The following is a 17,679-nucleotide window of genomic DNA, read 5'->3' as shown; positions in this document are numbered from 1 at the left end:
GGACCTCATTATCACACCACCCAAACTTGGTGAGTCAACAGTATCTATCTTTCAAACAGAGACACTGGAGCATTTGAATTTACTGAACCGGTATTTTAACAAGTCACCCACGAGAGAATTAGTGAGTGACGGGGTGAGGAAAATACAGCATCTCCCCAGGCTAGAATTGATAGACATGGAAAGTAACACCCGGTCAGACTGGAAAAACTAATAACCAGCGACAAAGACAACCTAAAACAGGAGATTAGGGAAAGGAAGAAACCTAGAAATAAGAAATAACTACATATCAGGCTGGTAGTACCATTTTCCTCAGTATTTTCACCTTCATACTTCACTCCTTTGCGCTTTTTTTTCCACATGAGAGGTTAAAATGGTGCAGCATGAATGAGCCCTTCATCCTCAGGGAATGTTTGTCATAAAATATTAACTGCATAAGCTTTTATTTTCTTTAGAGGGGAACAAAACAATATTTTTCATCTCAACCCAGCTAACACGAACGTTTAAAAAATATTTTGCTGGCAAAGATTACAATCGCAGATGCACCAAGGCAAACAGCTTCACACTGTGCTCCTCATTAATTTAATGAATTGTGACTTCATATGGAGGTTCATAGTCAAGGACTAAATATACCAAAAATGATATTATGGTCTTGACTGTTGAAACTATAATGAGAAAATATGATCAGATGTTGAATCTGAGGTCTTCTTGTGACAACTGGAAAAATATTCTTCTGTATAGATAATGTACCTACTGTAACCCATCATTTGTAGGTTCTTGGTAAATGAAATAAACCCCAATTAAAATTCTGTTGTTTTAGTTGCTAAATAGAGGCTGTTTTATACACACACACACACACACACACACACACACACACATATGTCTAGGTATAGTAATATACTATTCTTTACATATTTCTGTATGTTTGAAAATTTTCATAATAAAAATTGGGGAAAATTCTGTGGTTTCTTTCAGATGCCACCTTACTAGCACCTGTTCAGCCCTTCAGCTGCTGTGGGTGACAACTTCACAGCAGGTTTATCTGGCTCAACTTTGTAGCCCAGCCTATTTATAGCAGCCACATGACTCTCTTAAAGCAAGCTTGCATGGCCACCCCCGTCTCCTCCTGGCTCACCACAAAACATCAGAACTCCTCTGCCCGGCTTTCCAGGCCCTCAGAATGCAGCCCGTCCCTCCTGTTTCCCCTGAGTTCCCTCATGATTCGCAGGCTGGTCTTCTCACCCACACCGTTTTCTCCTCAGTGTCTCCGCCCACAGGGCACCCTGTGGGAACATACTCCCTCTGGCCTTCACTTTAAACTTGAGCTACCAACGTCCCACCCTAAGTCTGGCTTCCCCCGCTCATCCCCTGTCTTCAGCACTTGCAGTCTAGACCGGAAACAGCCAGCAAGAGTACACACCTGGCGCTTGGATGCGAATGGAGCATTTCTGTTAGCGCTAAAATGACCACCTCACCTACTTAAAAACCAGAAAACAAAGGAACAAGCACCAACTAGCAGATGTCAACAGGTAAATTATTGATCAATTTCAGTTCACGATGCTTCCAAAGGTGTACAGAAGTGACTTCGCTAAGAACATGCGACCACTTCATACATTTGTTCAATGTATCTTTATTTTTTATTTTTATTTTTTTATTTTTTTGAAAGATTTTATTTTTCCTTTTTCTCCCCAAAGCCCCCCAGGACACAGTTGTGTATTTTTAGTTATGGGTCCTTCTAGTTGTGGCATGTGGGACGCCGCCTCAGCATGGCTTGATGAGCGGTGCCATGTCTGCACCCAGGATTCGAACTGAAGAAACCCTGGGCCACCAAAGTGAAGCGCGCAAACTTAACCACTCGCCCACGGGGCCGGCCCCCAGTGCATCTTTATTGAGTAGCTACCACAGGCAGGCACTTTGCTAGCCACTTAAGGTACATCAATTAATAAAACAGGTCAGCCCTCAAAGAATGTAAATTCTAGTGCGAGCAGCAAACATAACTAAGGTACAAAGTAAATAAGTGTGTTATGTAGTGTACTGGGAGATGATGAATGCTATAAAAAGAAGAAAAAGTTGGAAAGGTTAAAGGGGATTTGAGAGAAGGTAGCGAACGTGGCAGAGGGCAGGGTGTGCGATTTTAAATAGCCTGCTGAGTGTCTTAGTCCGTTTGAGCTGCTGTAACAGAATATCACAGACTGGGTGGCTTAGAAACAAAACAAATTTATTTCTCATGGTGCTGGAGGCTGGAAGTCCAAGGTCAAGGCCCTGGCAGATGCAGTGTCTGGTGAGCACTTGCCTCCTGGTTCATAGTTGGCCGTCTTCTCGCTGTGTCCTCACATGGTGGAAAGGACAAGGAAACTCTCCGGGGTCTCTTTATAAGGGCACTAATCCCATTCATGAGGGCCCCATCCTCATGACCTAATCACCTCCCAGAGTCCCCACCTCCTTACACCATCACGTGCTGGGGCTTCAACATATGGATTTGCGGGGATGGGACAAAATGCAGACCATATGCAGATAAGGCGGCTTCATTGAGAAAGAGACATTTGAAGAAAGACTTAAAGGAGGAGAGGGAGTTGGTCATGAAAACATCTGGGGGAGCAGCATTCCAGGCAGCCACGCAGAGGGAGCCCATGCAGGAACGTGCCTGGTGAGTCTCTATCATCTCTCAGTGGGCACTTGGACCTCACCCCAGAGACACCAAGTTTCCGAACTGACTTCCTCTTTCCCTTCTTCCTGAAACTCCCCACTTCAGTGTGTCGGGCTTTCCAGCTCCAACACTGTCTTCTGCATTGCATACGACAAATATCCAATAAATATGAAGTAGAGAACAAATAGATAACGCTATGTTTGTGTAACTCACAAGCGACTACCTCACAGATCTCAACGAAGACTCTTGAAACACATTCGTTTACTAATTCATGGCCTCCTATGTTACCAAAGTCTACAGTACTATTCTGGAACCCTTTTTTCAATTGATTTCATATTGTGTCCTTGGGAGAAGTGTAAATAGAGCTTAGTGCACGGTAGAGGAACGAAAGAAATGTCCGATTCCAGACTTCCGAAGGGAACAGGTCAAGCCAGTGTGTGAGAGGAGAAAGGGAGGAAGGAGGCAGAGGAGACAGAAGGAGGCAACTTGAGGGCCTTTCAGAAGCAGGGGTGTGGCCTGCGTGTGGGAAACCCAGCGTCAGGGACTTCCGATTCGCTTGGCCCAGTGACCAGGGAGGCCTCAGTGCTCAAGGACAACTGCCCTAGGAGGACGTCTCTGCAAAGGGAAAATAATGAGGCATTCCAGAGAGCTACAATTTCTATGTTTTAACCTAAAAACACAAGTTATGAAGCATGTTTATCCCCATATGGAAGTCATTACGGAAAGTGAGAACGGAGAGAATTGGAGAGTCAAAAATTAGGATTTCATCTGTCCTCAGGCTTAGTCATTTCTTATCATGGAGCTACACACACACACTTGAAAAACCACAGCACACAAAATTACCAAACTGGAAAACACCTTGTCATCTTAATTAGATGGAATTTTATCTTAGCCATGACAGAGAAAAGGTGATTTTTCTAACTAGAAGGAAAAAACACCTTTCTCTTCAGGATTTATACTTCTTGACACAGATTCAGACAAGAAGGTTATTTCTTTCTTTCCCTTTCTTTACTTTTCTTTGCCTTACCCTGACACTTTTGTTGTCTTCTGCAGAACATCATCACTTCTAGTAAAATACCAGCCAGAAGCACTGGGGTCCATGCAGTCGTTCGTCCCTCCATGCGTGGTCCTGTGCTGCATACTGGGACTACAGGATTGAACAAGATGGTTGTGGTCCTTGCACTCAAGAAGCATATTGCCCTGGGAGGGACACAGACATTAGATGAGTACATTTGCACATAAACATTTAAATTACAGTTCTAGTAAATATTAGGAAAGAAGCTTAGAGGGACTTGGACTAGTAGGGGAGAGGAGCGTGCAGAGGGGTCAGGCTTTCTTAAGGACGTGATGCTTAAGCTGATACTTGACGGTGGAATAGGGGTTAGTCGGGACGGGCAGGAAGGGTAGAGGGTCCCCACAGAGGGAACGGGTGTAGTGCTTATGAGGAACTGAGAGGCCCCAGTTGCTGTGGATAATGAGAGTGGGCAAGGATTGTACCAGTCAGAGTTCTCAGAGAAGCAGAAGCAATAGGATTCACAGAGAGAGAGAGAGATTTATTATAAGGAACTGGTTCACACGTTCATGGAGTGGACAAGTCTGAAGATCTGCAGGTGTGTCGCCAAGCTGCAGACCCACGAGAGCCAATGGCGTCCTTCCAGTCTCAAGTCCAGCGGGTTCAAGACTTAGGAAGAGTCTTTTTACGTTAATGTTTTAGTTTGAGTCCAAAGACAGGAAAAAAGCCAATGTCCCAGTCCAAAGGCTGTCAGGCAGGAGGAAATCCCCATCGCTCAGGAGAGGTCAGCCTTTTTGTTCTACTCAGGCCTTGAACTGCTTAGACGAGGCCTGCTGCATCAGGGAGGGCCATCTGTTTTACTCAGTCAAATGACATAAGTGTTCCTCTCACCCAAGGCAGCCTCACAGAGACACCCAGAATAATGTTTGACCAAATATCTGGGCACCCCATGGCCTAGTCAAGTTGACATATAAGATTAACCATCACAGGGATGGTGATGAATGGGGCTGGAAAGTAAGATGTGGGACAGATGTACATGGGCCTTGTAAACAACGCTGAGTTTTGATCTTTATTCCGATAGCAACGGGTAGCCACTGAAGGGCTTCAAGAAAGGGAAAGAAATACTCTGATTAGTATTGGCAAGAGGTTTGATTGCTGTGTGGGGAAGAGACATGAGGGAACAAATGCAAGGAAAGCTCCATAGAAGAAGTGACATCTCAGGACTTGAAGGTTGAGAATGATTTAGTTATTGGGAGAGGATTAAAGGTCATTCCAAATGATAGAAATGCCATTAGCAAAGAAATAAAGATGGAAAGTGGAGGGGCCAGCCCAATGGCACACCGGTTAAGTTCCCACGTTCCGCTTTGGTGGCCCGGGGTTCACCGGTTCGGATCCTGGGTGCCGACATGGCACCACTTGGCAAAAAAGCCATGCTGTGGCAGGCGTCTGACATATAAAGTAGAGGAAGATGGGCACGGATGTTAGCTCAGGGCCAGTCTTCCTTGGCAAAAAGGGGAGGATTGGCCGTAGATGTTAGCTCAGGGCTAATCTGCCTCAAAAAAAAAAAAAAAATGATGGAAAGTCCTGAGTATTCAGTGATTAAATCATCTTGACCAGAGAATAGAATACATAAAAAAAATATGTAAAAATATATTTTTAAAAAGATATATGTATAATGAAGCTAGCAAGGTGGCTGGAGGCAAATCACAGAGTCTTGAGTAATGAAGTAAGAAATGCATGACTTTATTTTGTAGCTAATGAGAAGAACTTGATGGTTTCTTTGAGCAAGTAAACGACACCATCAGATCTATTTTAGAAAGATGACCGTTGATGACAGTGGATCGGCAGCTGGGAAGGAGACCAACAGAGTAGACAGCACTTGGTAGGGTACCAAGAAACCATTAAGGACGGAAGGGGAAGAGGCAATGGGCGTAGTAAGGAGGAAACAAATTCAGGAGACTTATCTGAGGTCAAGTCAACAGAACTGAGCAACTGACCAACTGTGGAGAGTGAGGAAGGGGAGGCAGCGAAATACAATTCTACATTTCTAACCTGCGTAATTAAGTAGAGAGTGATGCCCTTGACCATGAGAGAGGATTCAGGAAGGAGAGGGCAAGTCTGCATTTATTTCACGAAGGGGCATGAAGGAAGGATGGGAAGAGGGAGGAGACAAAATCTGACATTGGATGCGTTGAGTTGGTGGTGCTTATAGCATTTCGAGGCAAGATGTCCAGCAGGCAGTTAAGATTTATGGATCTGGAGCCCAGGAGAGAAGTTGCGGCTGGAAAGACAGAGTTGGGAGGCATAAGTATAATTATAATTGTTCTCAGTCTTTTGGATTTCAAAATTTAGTAAAATTTCTCAAAAAAAAGGTAGTTCACATGATTAGCTTTTCTGTTTGTTAAATATTCCATCTACTGTCACCACCACTTCACAAAAGATCAGACATTATAATTCCAAAAAAGTATAAAAGCTGTCATTTCAGAATAAAGGAGCCTCTTTTAAATTGAATAGATTTAGCCTCATGAAAAACTCTCTCCATCATCCTCATTTAGCTGCAAACCTGTGAAACTTGTGTCACAGATTGTCTAGTTTGCATTTGCCCAGTATGGGCTTAAGACATGAGGGTAGCCAAAACTGTGAGATTTGATGAGAAAGCCTTGGAAGAGAGTTCAGAACTTAGAGAAGAGAAAATGGAAGAGAATGAAACCTTAGGAAATCAACGTTGAGGTGAGGCAGTGGGCAGAGAAGCAGAGGAGTGAGGGAAAAAAATTAGGAAAAAATGAAAAAAAAAATAGAAATAAGAGACTAGGCCAGTGGGATAGTAGTTGAGTTCGCATGTTCCACTTCGGTGGCCCGGGGTTCACAGGTTCAGATCTCAGGTGTGGACCTACGCACTGCTCATCAAGCCATGCTGTGGCAGCATCCCACATACAAAATAGAGGAAAAATTGGCACAGATGTTAGCTCAAGGCCAATCCTCCTCACCAAAAAAAAAGAAAGAAGAAGAATGCTACCACCTTTTAACTGCAGTCTTATAGAAACCCTTACTCTCATCTCTGTTTCTGTAAAGAAGGGATTTTGATCAGCATGGCAAAGAGGAAGTCCTGTGCCCCTGGTGGCCAGGAAGAAGATTAGCATGAAAGCCACAAACTATAACAGGGGTTGGCAAACTATGGCCTGTGGGCTGAATCTGCCCTGCCCTCTGCCTGTTTTTGTACACCACCTGGGCCAAGAACGCTTTTTACATGGTTTAAAAAATCAAGAGGGGCCAGCCCTGTGGCCAAGAGGTCAAGTTCGCATGCTCCCACTTCAGTGGCCCAGGATTTCACTGGTTCAGAGCCTGGGCGTGGACATGGCACCGCTCATCAAGCCATGCTGAAGTGGCATCCCACATGCCACAACTAGAGGGACCCACAACTAAAAACACACAACTATGTACTGGGGGGCTTTGGGAGAAAAAGGAAAAAGAAATTTTTTTTTAAAGTCAAGAGAATAATACTATTTCATGACGTGAAAATTATTTGAAATTCAGATCAGTGTCCATAAATAGTTCTGTTGGATCAGTCACCCTGAGTAGTTTGCGTGTTGTCTGTGGCTGCTTTCATGCTACGTGACAGAGTTGAGTAGTTGTGAAATAGAGCGTAGTCCAAAAGGCCTAAAATACTTACTATCTGGCCTAGAGTGGGCTGTTTGTGTGCCTCCAAAATTCATAGGTTGGAACCTAATCCCCAAGGTGACAGTGTTAGAAGGTGGAGCCTTTGGGAGGTGATGAGGTCACAAGGGTGGAGTCCTCATGAATGGGATTAGTGCCCTTATAAAGGAGACCCCAGAGAGTTCCCTAGCTCCTTCCTTCCATCGCATGAGGTTACAGCTAGAAGGCACGGTCTAGGAAGTGGGCCTTCCCCAGACCCCAAATATGCCAGCACCTTGATCTCGGACTTCCCAGAACCATGAGACATAAATGTCTGCTGTTCGTAAGCCACCCGGTCTGTGGTATTTTGTTAGAGCAGCCCGAACAGATTAGACATGGCCCTTTACAGAAAAAATTTGCCAGCCCTTCAACGAGAAGCTAGAGGGAAGGGGGTGGGCAGGCTGGAAACCCAGGGAGGGAAGAGTCAGGCAGAGCTGTAGGAGGGGATCCCTCCCGCCTTCATCCAGGACTGAGACTGTGTCAGAGAAAGGGGTTCTCAGTGCAGTATGTGGCACCATTCAATGTCTCCGGTGTTCAGAGGCCCAGGGAGAGGAAAAAGAGCATGTCAGCCTGTTACAAACAGATTCACATTTGGCTTGTTGTTGTTGTTGTTGTTTTATTTTATGCTTGTGTGTTTTCATATTAACTTAGACAATGTTCCTTTAAGCAAAAATTCACTCTGCTTTTAGAGCGTGACCTCCCTCCAGTCCTAGATACTGATTCTTGGGGAAGAGTGACATTCCCCTACAATGCTGGCTCATTATTTTCCTTCTGGAATTGCAAATCCAAGGATCAAATGGCACAGTCTGAATACATCAAGGAGGGGAGGGAATCCCACCAGAGGTGCCTTGAAACAAAGGAAACAAATAACTTCAAAACTGCATCATGTGATCTGGACCTGTTACCGGACAGATGGAACTCTGGATTGTTCCATTCTATCAGAACAACAGAGGAAGGAAATGTTTTAAAATGAGATTATGTTATTTTCCTCAGTTCTTATTATGAAACCTTCCTGAAATGAACTTTAAATATCAGCAGCCCCTTTCATGCGGGTGAATGGGATTCAGTCAGCAGGAGCACTGCAGGAAAGTGGGTCCATTATGAAAAATGTAGAGAGGCAGAGGTTTCGACAAACAGCGGATCCCTATGGGGCCCTTTGGCTGGTGAAAATTCAGGCTCTAAAACACAGCTGCGTGTGTTAGGAAGGGACCCGTGTCTTTGAAAAAGCTATGTGCCTCATAAAAACGGTAATTAAGGGGTCCTTTTTCAAAAGACATCAATTGTAATGAATAAAAAATCTTCTGCACTCTTTGCCCTCAACAAGAAAATGACTGACAACCAGTTATTGTATAGAGAAGAAAAAATACCCTGGAAGTTTTGAAAATCTCCACCAAATAAAATCACTCAATAATTCTTTCTAATGCTAGACTTCCTATACAGAATTTTCCAACGGAAGTTGTTTGTATTATATAGCCCCAAACCCTGCTGGATAATGAAAAAAGATGTTTTGCTAGTGTTCTCTAGTTAAATGACTGTCCAAGACCAACCAAGGCTTTGTCTCCTTGTCTCTTTGTATGGGGGCCCCTCCCACACCTCTAAATGTTGCGGTTCCTAAAGACCCTCAGAGTACCAGAGCCCATATCCAACTGCTCACCTGACATTGCCACTGAGAAGTCTCAGAACATCTGGAATTTAATTGCCTCCTCCATCTTCCTCCCAGTCTTCACTGACTCTATAAATGGCACCCGCATCCATCCACTCATGAAGCCAGAACTTGGGATTCATCTCCAATTCTTCTGGTCTCATTGCCCAGCCCCCAGACCATTCGCTACAGTTCAAAGCAAATGACTTCCTGCAACATAAATAAGACCTTATCGTGGACCTGCTTAAATCCTGCACTGACTTCCCACGACACTTAGAATACAATTCAAACTCTTTTCCTTGGCCGACAAAGCCTCTGTGATCTGGTCTGGCAATTTCTCGAGCCTTTTCTCAATCGCTCCTTCCTCACTCATGATGTTCCAGCAATATCTGTGTTTTTCAGTCTTTGACTTCTCTTGATCCTTTCCACTCTGAGCTTCTGTATTTTCTGTTCCCTGTGCCTATAGAGTTCACCCCACGCACTTCACAGACTGCCATTTTGGATACAGAGCATACTCTCAACCTCCTTTCTCTTTTAATTATCAGGGTTTGGGGCTGAGCTGACTGTCACCATTGGAGTTCAGCATGGGCTCCCAAAGAGCATCCTCCTCTATCCAAGTTCTGAGTCCTTGAGAAATAAATCACAGAAGCCAGGCAGAGGGAGACCAACATATCACCCTCATTACTGACAAAATCAATCTTGAAGCAAGTGGCTTATAATATCTGCAGACAAGTGGCTTCCTAGTGCTAACCCTAGGTTCAGGTAGACCTACTCCCAGTCAGGCTGTGCTATGACTGTGTGGGGGTCTTGCCTCTGGAATATTTACATTAAGGAGGGGGCAGTGCAGACCTGTGTTCTCCTCAGGCAAGTCGGCTCTCCAAGAAGAGGAGAGGATATATCTGGACTGCAAACCTAGGTTCTCTTTCCAAATGTAAGTATTCCTCTTCCTCTAGGAAGGGACATGCAGAGGAGACTGGAAGTGTTATGCTGGCAAAGCTCCCTCTACCCAGAAGGAAACACCAGGAGTTGAGAAGAAGCGTTCCCTCCTGCGCCCCCTGCCCTCAAAGCCACCTTCTCTAAAACAGCCTCTCTAACTCCCCTTCCCTGGGCTGGGCTAAGGACCTTCATCTGGCCCTCCTGGCACCCTCAGCTTCTCTGCAGTCACCTACTCTTTTGCCCTATATGATGGGCGGATTCATAGGATTTCTATGCCTGTCCTCCCCATCAGTCTATGGACTTCCACAGACCAACAAGAATAAAGAGTGGGGGGAAGAAATGTTATTGTGTATGAGTTGGAGGTGTTTTTCTTGCCATATTCCACAGGTTAGGGGATGACCCATGTTGGGAATGGAATCTAAGCTAGGATGGGACTTTCCAGAAAATGAGAGCCAGCGCAGAGGACCTCAGCACAGCTGGCCCATGCATGGAAGCCCATTTCCTAGAGCTCTGTCTGTCTCTCCTGGCCTCAGCTGGAGGATGTAAAACGAAGGGCAGTTCTGTCCTCCTCACACAGGGTTTTGTGAGACTTTTTTTTTTTAACATTCTGAAGACAGGAAAAGTATCCCTCACACAGATTGCCCATGACTCCGAGGTTAAATGCTTCAATCCATGTCGCGATGGCTTCGGCTCCCTGGTGAGAGAATGTGCTCTCACACATCAAATTGGTCTTGCTTTCAAAGCAGGGCACCTGCATTGGAAGGATCCCTCTTCCATGGGGATTTAGCAGCCCCCTCCCCACATACATGGGGTAAAATACATCCGCAGTGCTAATCATCATGGAGGGATTACTGAGAAAGTGGTGTAATCACCATATATAATCTACAACTGGTGCAACATTGGGCTGTCTCGCTCCAGCACTTACATTCTCTGCAAAGGGCAATACTGAAGCCTGAAATATTGCTGAGAACAAGGAAGAATGCATTTACATTCAGGGCAAGCAGCCCATGCGGGAAGTCTAAACTACCAGACTGACAACGGCAATAAACAGAGTTGTTAATATGTAAGTCACAACCTAGATGGAACAGCGCTGTTGCCAGGACGGAGCAAAGCTTAGCCCCGCTCTAGCTCCCCACTCTCGGGGGCCCTGGGAAAGGGACTAATCAGGGAGGCGGTGCTATTCATTGCTACTGAGAGAGCCCCATGACTCCTACAGAGCCAGGTCTGCACGCGCACTATACACATGGCCCTACGCATGTCCATTTGTACAATAAATCCTTAAAGAGCCACCAGTACCCCACACACAGCTTCCCATCATGCTGTGGCCTTTAGTGGCTTCTTTCTTTCAAAGGCTTGGTGTTTCTGTTAAGCTTCTTCGACTTAACATAACTGTCCTGTTGAGGAGCAAATAGATGCCCAGTGGGACTTACCTGAGCCCACACCCTTTGTAGGCATGACCCTGCCTCTAAAACAATATTAAAAAGGTGCACGCATTTCACCTTGAGCGAGAACACTGGGAATGCCATTCTCTTGTTAATCCATTAGACGTTTCTGAGTTCTGACTCTGCCAGGCCACACAGGGAAGGCTTTCTGGAGGAGTGGATCCTTGCGCTGAGTCTTAAAGGATGAATTAGATCAGGTAGACATTAGAGGGGTGGGTTTGGGGTGGCAGGTGGATGGTTTCAGAGGGGACCACATGAGCAGGGGCATAGAAGGGGCAAAAGCTATGGTGCAAATTGCAAGGAGTGGGGAGGTGTGGTCAGGCCAGAGCTTGGCCCGTATCCTGCAGGCAGTGGGAAGTGACAGGGTCACATCTGCATTGCAGCTGGATTAGTCTGGGCCAATGGGGGAGATGGATTTGCACAAACCGGGACAGGTGGCACAGACCCATGTTGGAAGACTGACACGGCAGCCATGCTCCAAGGAGCCCTTGTTAAGTGAGAGGTTTAGGCTGATCTGAAATGCTCCAGATGGCGACAGGCACTGGCCTAGGGAGAGTAGAAGTCTCTTTGGGGTGACTGAAGACCCACTAGGGACAAGAGCCAGGTGGGCGGTGGCCTCATCTATGGGCTCCGAGTCAGGGGCAGGGTGAATAGCTGAGGGTGTTACAGACAACAGCTGGCAGACTCCCACTTCCATTATGTCTATTAATGTTCCTGAAAATAAAATATGCTAAAGGTGTTTCAAAAGAGAAAGCATCCACTTCTGGGTGTGTACACAAAATCATTGAAAGCAGGGACTCAAATAGATATGTGTTTGTGCCCCCATGTTCACAGCAATATTATTCACAGTGGCCAAGAGGTGGAAATGACCCAAGTGTCCATCAGTGGATAAATGGATGAACAAAATGTGTTATAGACACACAACGAAACATGATTCAGTCTTGAAAAGGAAGAAAATTCTGACACGTGCTACAACACGGATGAACTTTGAGGACGTCATACTAAGTGAAATAAGCCAGTCACAAAAGGACAAATGCTGTATGATTCCACTCATACGAAGTTCCCAGAATAGTCAAAATCACAGAGACAGAAAGTAGAGTGGAGGTTGCCAGGGGCTTGGGGCTGGGGAATGGAGCGTTAGTGTTTAATAGGGACGGAATTTCTGTTTGGGAAGATGAAAAAGCTCTGGAGATGGACGGTGATGATGGTCGTGCATCAGTGTGAATGTGCTTAATGCCACTGAACAGTATGCTTAAAAGTGGTTAAAATGGTAAATTTTGTTATGTATATTTTACCACAATTTTTAAAAAAAGAGAGAGAAAGGAAAAGTGAATTAACATTCATTGAGCACCAAGTATATATCAGCACTGCCCTAATTGCTGTAGGTGCTGCAATTTATTTAATCCCCCTGAAATGCCCTGGGCTCTGTGCAAGGCGGCCAGCAGCCACACCTGGTCAGGTGTCCAGAGACTGCCCTCCACTCTGGACTGCAGGCCTGGCCTGCTCTAGAAGGAGGGCAGATACCATTATCTAAGCCCCTCAGGCCCCTGTCTGTTTGCCCCCGTCCCCAAGGCAATGATCAAAACAACTGCCCCCGCCTGCCAGGCCTTCATGGAAGGAGCCCCACAGCTGACTGCCGGCTCTTTGTCAGCTGACCAGGAGGAGCTGTGGGCTCAGCCTTCCAGGCCCCACCCCGCCTCTGCCTCCCGACCCAGATGTGCCTGTGCTCAGAGAGAAAGGGGTCCCAAGTCCCGGGGATCAGAGCTCTGTGTGACCCGGGTGGCCTGTGTGGCGGGGATGAGGAGAGACGGACAGCCTCCTCATGAGTCGGGCGGCCTGCTGTTTGAGGATCTCCTGGGCCCCCTGACAGCCTTGGTGGAACCTGAAAGACAGTTCAGAGAGAGACTCAGAATCCTTCTCAACACAGCATCCTGGGGTCAGAGTTGGCTCACCAGGTGAAACCACTCTGCCATCCCTTGTTCTTCGGCTGGCCTGGCCTTGGCTTTTGTTTTGATTTCTCCTAAAAAGGCTGCCTGGGCTCCAGGTCCTGTTTCAGGCCCAATCCAGGCAATCAAGATACTATACCCGGCCTGCTTCTCGGGCAAGGCCCTGAGCAGACGTCTCTCTACCTCCCGTAAAGGCACAGAACTGGGAAATTAAATCTGCCTTTGTCCCATCTCTCTGGTGCATCTCCCGTCCTCTCTGCCCCCATCACTAAGTCAAGTGAAACAGAGTGACTTTCATATGACGTTTCTTTCAGAATCTCTGCCTCCCACTCAGAGGCCTGAGTTAGTCCGTTTCAGAGTCTGGCGGAAGCTTCTTTCTTTGTTCGTGGAATAACATCTACTTAAGTCTCTTACGCTTCCCTGCTCCAACTGGAGTGGAACAGAGGGGACACCTGGGAAGGGAGATGGTGTTCTGTCCCCTGCAGACCGTTCCTCTCTCTCTGTCTCTCTGGCTCTCACTCTCCAGCATACACACACACACACACACACACACACACACACACCTGTTTGCAACAAGAAGGAAAAGAATCTACCTTTGAGATTCCAGGCCTGCTTGATCATGGAGATAAGCACACCCTTGCTGTCCACTGGCCTTGCCCCCGAACACCGGGCCACCCCGGGACTGCCTCCTGGGCTGTGGGAGGGCTGGGCTGAGAGACACCGGGCTGCCTCACCCTGGCCACTTGCACAAGCAGCTTTCAAACCAGATCTGCAGGCTGAGTGTGCTTTGTTCTTTTGGACACCCAAGGCCCACGTTAAACCAGGGCTCCCACCGCTCCCGCTTGGAGGGGAGAGAAGAAGGCTCCATTTTTCTTAAACGAGCCGGCTGCCTCACACCTTACGATCAAAACTAACCTATGAGTCACCGCTTCACCCCTGCCAAGTCCTCAGGACTTTGTGGCTCCCGCTGTCTTCGTGTCCTGATAGAATCTAGAATCCAGGAATTCCAGGCTTAGGAAGAACCTGGGCAAAGTGGAGAAGACTGTCTGTGCACCTGCCTCCAGGCAGGACCCACCCAAAAGCCTTCCAGCGGTGGGGGGACTATTTGCAAGATCAGCTTTGAAGGTCTCCAGGGAAGTTGTTTCCCCCAGGATGGAGGATGGAGCTGTGAACAGAAGTTGTTTCATTTATTATGTGCTGGAAACAAAGGGGCAGTTCAACCTGTTCTTACCGCGCCAGTGGCTTAACAAGCAACTCAAACTATAATTACCTTTTGCCAGTCGGACTGGTTGAGGAAATGGATGGCTTCCCCTAGAGCTGGGGTGACTGCCAGCCCCGGGGTTCTTGGGACTGTCCCTGAATGTCTTGGTCTGGCTTCTAATGTGCTTGATTTTGGTATGTGAGTCACTGTCCACTCAGAAGAAAATGGCCAAGCAAAAAGAATGGAGGGAAAAGACAGGAGAACTGCTATGTAGAGTGTCCAAGGCAAGTAAGCATTTAAGTCACAGGCAAGCCTTACTCTAAGCACAGCCAACCCCAAATCTCAATTTACGATACTTCGATGGTCCAGTATAGAGGCAATGGTACTCATTACTGAATTATTTTGTTTTACCAACAACAAAAAATCCATCAGAAGTTTCCTCTTGGCGGCTCCTCTAGGGACTTGTCAGAAATCCAATTTACGGACAACTTTTTGGGACCCTCCTCTATTGTGTAAAGCAAGATAGTCTTGGATTCTGAAGCTGCTTAAGCTTGGAAAACACCAAAGCTTTTGTAATTCTAGAGAATAAGAAGGGCTCATTTGGCATGAAAGAACATGAAATACAAACACCAGCTCATCAAAGGGCTTCAAATGTCTTAAAAACGAAAGAAAACAATACAGTCCAGGAGCCAAAAGTGGTAACAGCCCAACCATAGGAGAGGTCTTCCGTCACCAGGCAGACTCCATGGGGCACGAAGCCAATGGCGGTTGTGCTCCTGGGTTCTTCTCCATTTGTAACTGGACAGGTGGGGTGGGGGGCTGGGTTCCCCAACAGCCCTCAGAGCTCATTCCAGCTCACCATTGCATTGATCTTATTTTTAAAGCAAGGTTTAGCTTTGGCATGGGCCCGGGAAGAGGTGCATAGGGTCCCCATGGTCTCCTGTTGCTGGTGGCCCTCTTTCCCACACCTGGCCCAAAGCTGGATCTGTCAGGAGCCAAACTGCAGAGTAGGTACAAAGAATCTTCAGCTTCCCCAGCCCACCCACCCTAGGTCTGTCTCACTCCTTCCCTTCTTCCCGCAAGCCCCAGCCCAGTCCTGCATTCACCTCAAGTTTAGCTTTAAGGAAAAATGGGACAAGCATTCATCAAGATGTAAATGGCTGATCACTGACAGCTACGCTATTACCTCTCTGAGCAGCATCTGCATTCTTGACAAAACCTTAAGGAAAGAGAGTGATGGCTAATTTTATGTCAGTGTGACAGGGCCAAGGGGTGCCTAGATCGCTGGTAAAACATTATTTCTGGGTGCATCTGTGGAGGCGTCTCCAGAAGAGACCAGCGTTTGAATCAGTAGACTGAGTAAAGAAGATGCCCTCATCTACGTGGGTGGGCACCATGCAATCCATTGAGGGCCTGAATAGAACAAAAGGGTGGAAGGAGGGTGAATTTGCTTTCTGCCTGAGCTGGGACATCATCTGCTTCTGCCCTCGGACGTTGGGATCCTGGCTCTCGAACTCTCAGACTCGGACTGGGACTTACGCTATCGGTACCCCGGTTCTCAGCCCGTGGGGTTTGGACCCGAACTACACCACCAGCTTTCCTGGGCATCCAGCCTACACCCAGCCAATCGTGGGACTTCTCAGCCTCCATAATCACGTAAGCCAATCCCTCATAACAAATCTCCTTTTGTATCTATCTCTACATATCCTATTGGTTCTATTTCTCTGGAGATGTCTGACTAATATAAAAAGGAATATGATCTAACTGGAATTTCAGATGTCAGAAGGAAAAGAAGGCATAGAGGAAGGCAAGGGGTGGGGCAGAACCCCACAGAGAAGCCTTGAACTCATACTGAGGAGGTGTCACCAAGGTGAGCCACATATAAGACCAGGCCGGGTATTACAAGGTAGACCAGTTGTTCAGGAGAAACCACTGTGCCATGTGTCACAGATCCTTCTCCTTAACCACCTTTGATCTACTGGTTTCTGAAGCAGGGGACATGGGTGACCCTGACTGCTGCTGGCCTTGTCCGATGTGGCCTCACTAGTGCTCTATGTTGGGGAATGGGGGCTATGGCTCCCAGAGGAGATGACCTCCCCTACAAAGGGGCTTCACCCACAGGGCTGAGGAAAGTATCTGGCATCGGCAGGAGTCAGACTGGCTCCAGGTGTGTCCCATCCTCCTCATTGCCCTGGGAGAAATGCAGGTATTCTGGGCTTTGCCACTGAAAGACGAAGGAGGGATGGCTCGCTGGTGACCTCATTACCGTCATTACCCAGAGAACCAGTTACACCTGCTCACCGCCCACAGCCTGCTGACAGTGGGCATGGATGCCAGGGCCAGGCAAAGACCCAGTTCCTGGGCAGAGATGCCTCCCTTTACAGACACATCAAGGCCTCAGATATATTTCCTCTTGGGTGGGGAAAGAACAAGGCTTTCTGTGTTCATCAAGAAAGGGAGGCCCTGTGACTCTTCACTGCTACGTGCTCCTCTAGCACTGTCCACAGAGTTGTCCATACAGTGATGGGCCCCACAAGTTAGCAGTCCAGAGCCTGACCTACCCCCACGTCAGCATTGGTCCCACCTTGAGGCACGGGGGCCAGCCTTTTGTCATCAGGCTGTCATTGGCTTCCAGCTGCCCTGGGGATGGGAGAGACTGCATGGCCTCCTGGGTAAAGGTGACAGCTAAGTGCTGTTAGCAGCCACAACGGCCTGTTAGAGGGACCTGGGGGAACTGCCTGTGTCTACTACACAGGGAACATCCAGGGAATTCGAATTTACTTTTGTTCCTTTGGTTAGGTTTTTTTCCCAGACAGGTTTCTTCATCTGTCATTCGCACGAATGTTTCCTTCTTCCTTTTTTTCCTTTATTATTTTTGCATGCTTGCTGTTCCAACCTTCTCCTTCTCTCTTAGAGCGGGGCTGAGTTCTCTGTGACGTAGTCCACTCCTTATCCGATCACTTTTGTGTCTGTTCTGAGCCACAGTTTGGCGACGGGGGTTTTGCAGTCACAGCCGCTTTCCCGTACCTGGTAACTTGCGGGGGAAAGGACAGGGAGAGTTTCTGTGGGGTTCTGCACAGCGTTTGCAGGCAAAGCTGCCTCCTGCCTTCTCTTCTGATCCCGTGGGAAATGTCCCATTCCAGATTTCACACGCCCTCATTAA

The 17,679-nt window shown here is 47.1% G+C and overlaps 1 protein-coding gene across 1 annotated transcript in view; it reads right to left on the bottom strand.

Annotated features, from left to right (window-relative positions):
- The window catches only part of USP6NL (USP6 N-terminal like), a 256,580-nt gene that overhangs the window by 205,724 nt on the left and 33,177 nt on the right, over positions 1 to 17,679 (bottom strand). Inside the window, exon 3 of the mRNA XM_046678691.1 lies at positions 3,672 to 3,844. The gene's annotated coding sequence lies outside the window, so the exon portion shown is untranslated. The remainder of the gene's footprint in view (positions 1 to 3,671; positions 3,845 to 17,679) is intronic.

This window comes from Equus quagga, chromosome 12, assembly GCF_021613505.1.
Source record: "Equus quagga isolate Etosha38 chromosome 12, UCLA_HA_Equagga_1.0, whole genome shotgun sequence".
Classification (NCBI taxonomy): domain Eukaryota; kingdom Metazoa; phylum Chordata; class Mammalia; order Perissodactyla; family Equidae; genus Equus; species Equus quagga.
Note: the sequence above shows the minus strand (reverse complement) of the source record. Positions and strands in the feature narration are given on the sequence as shown.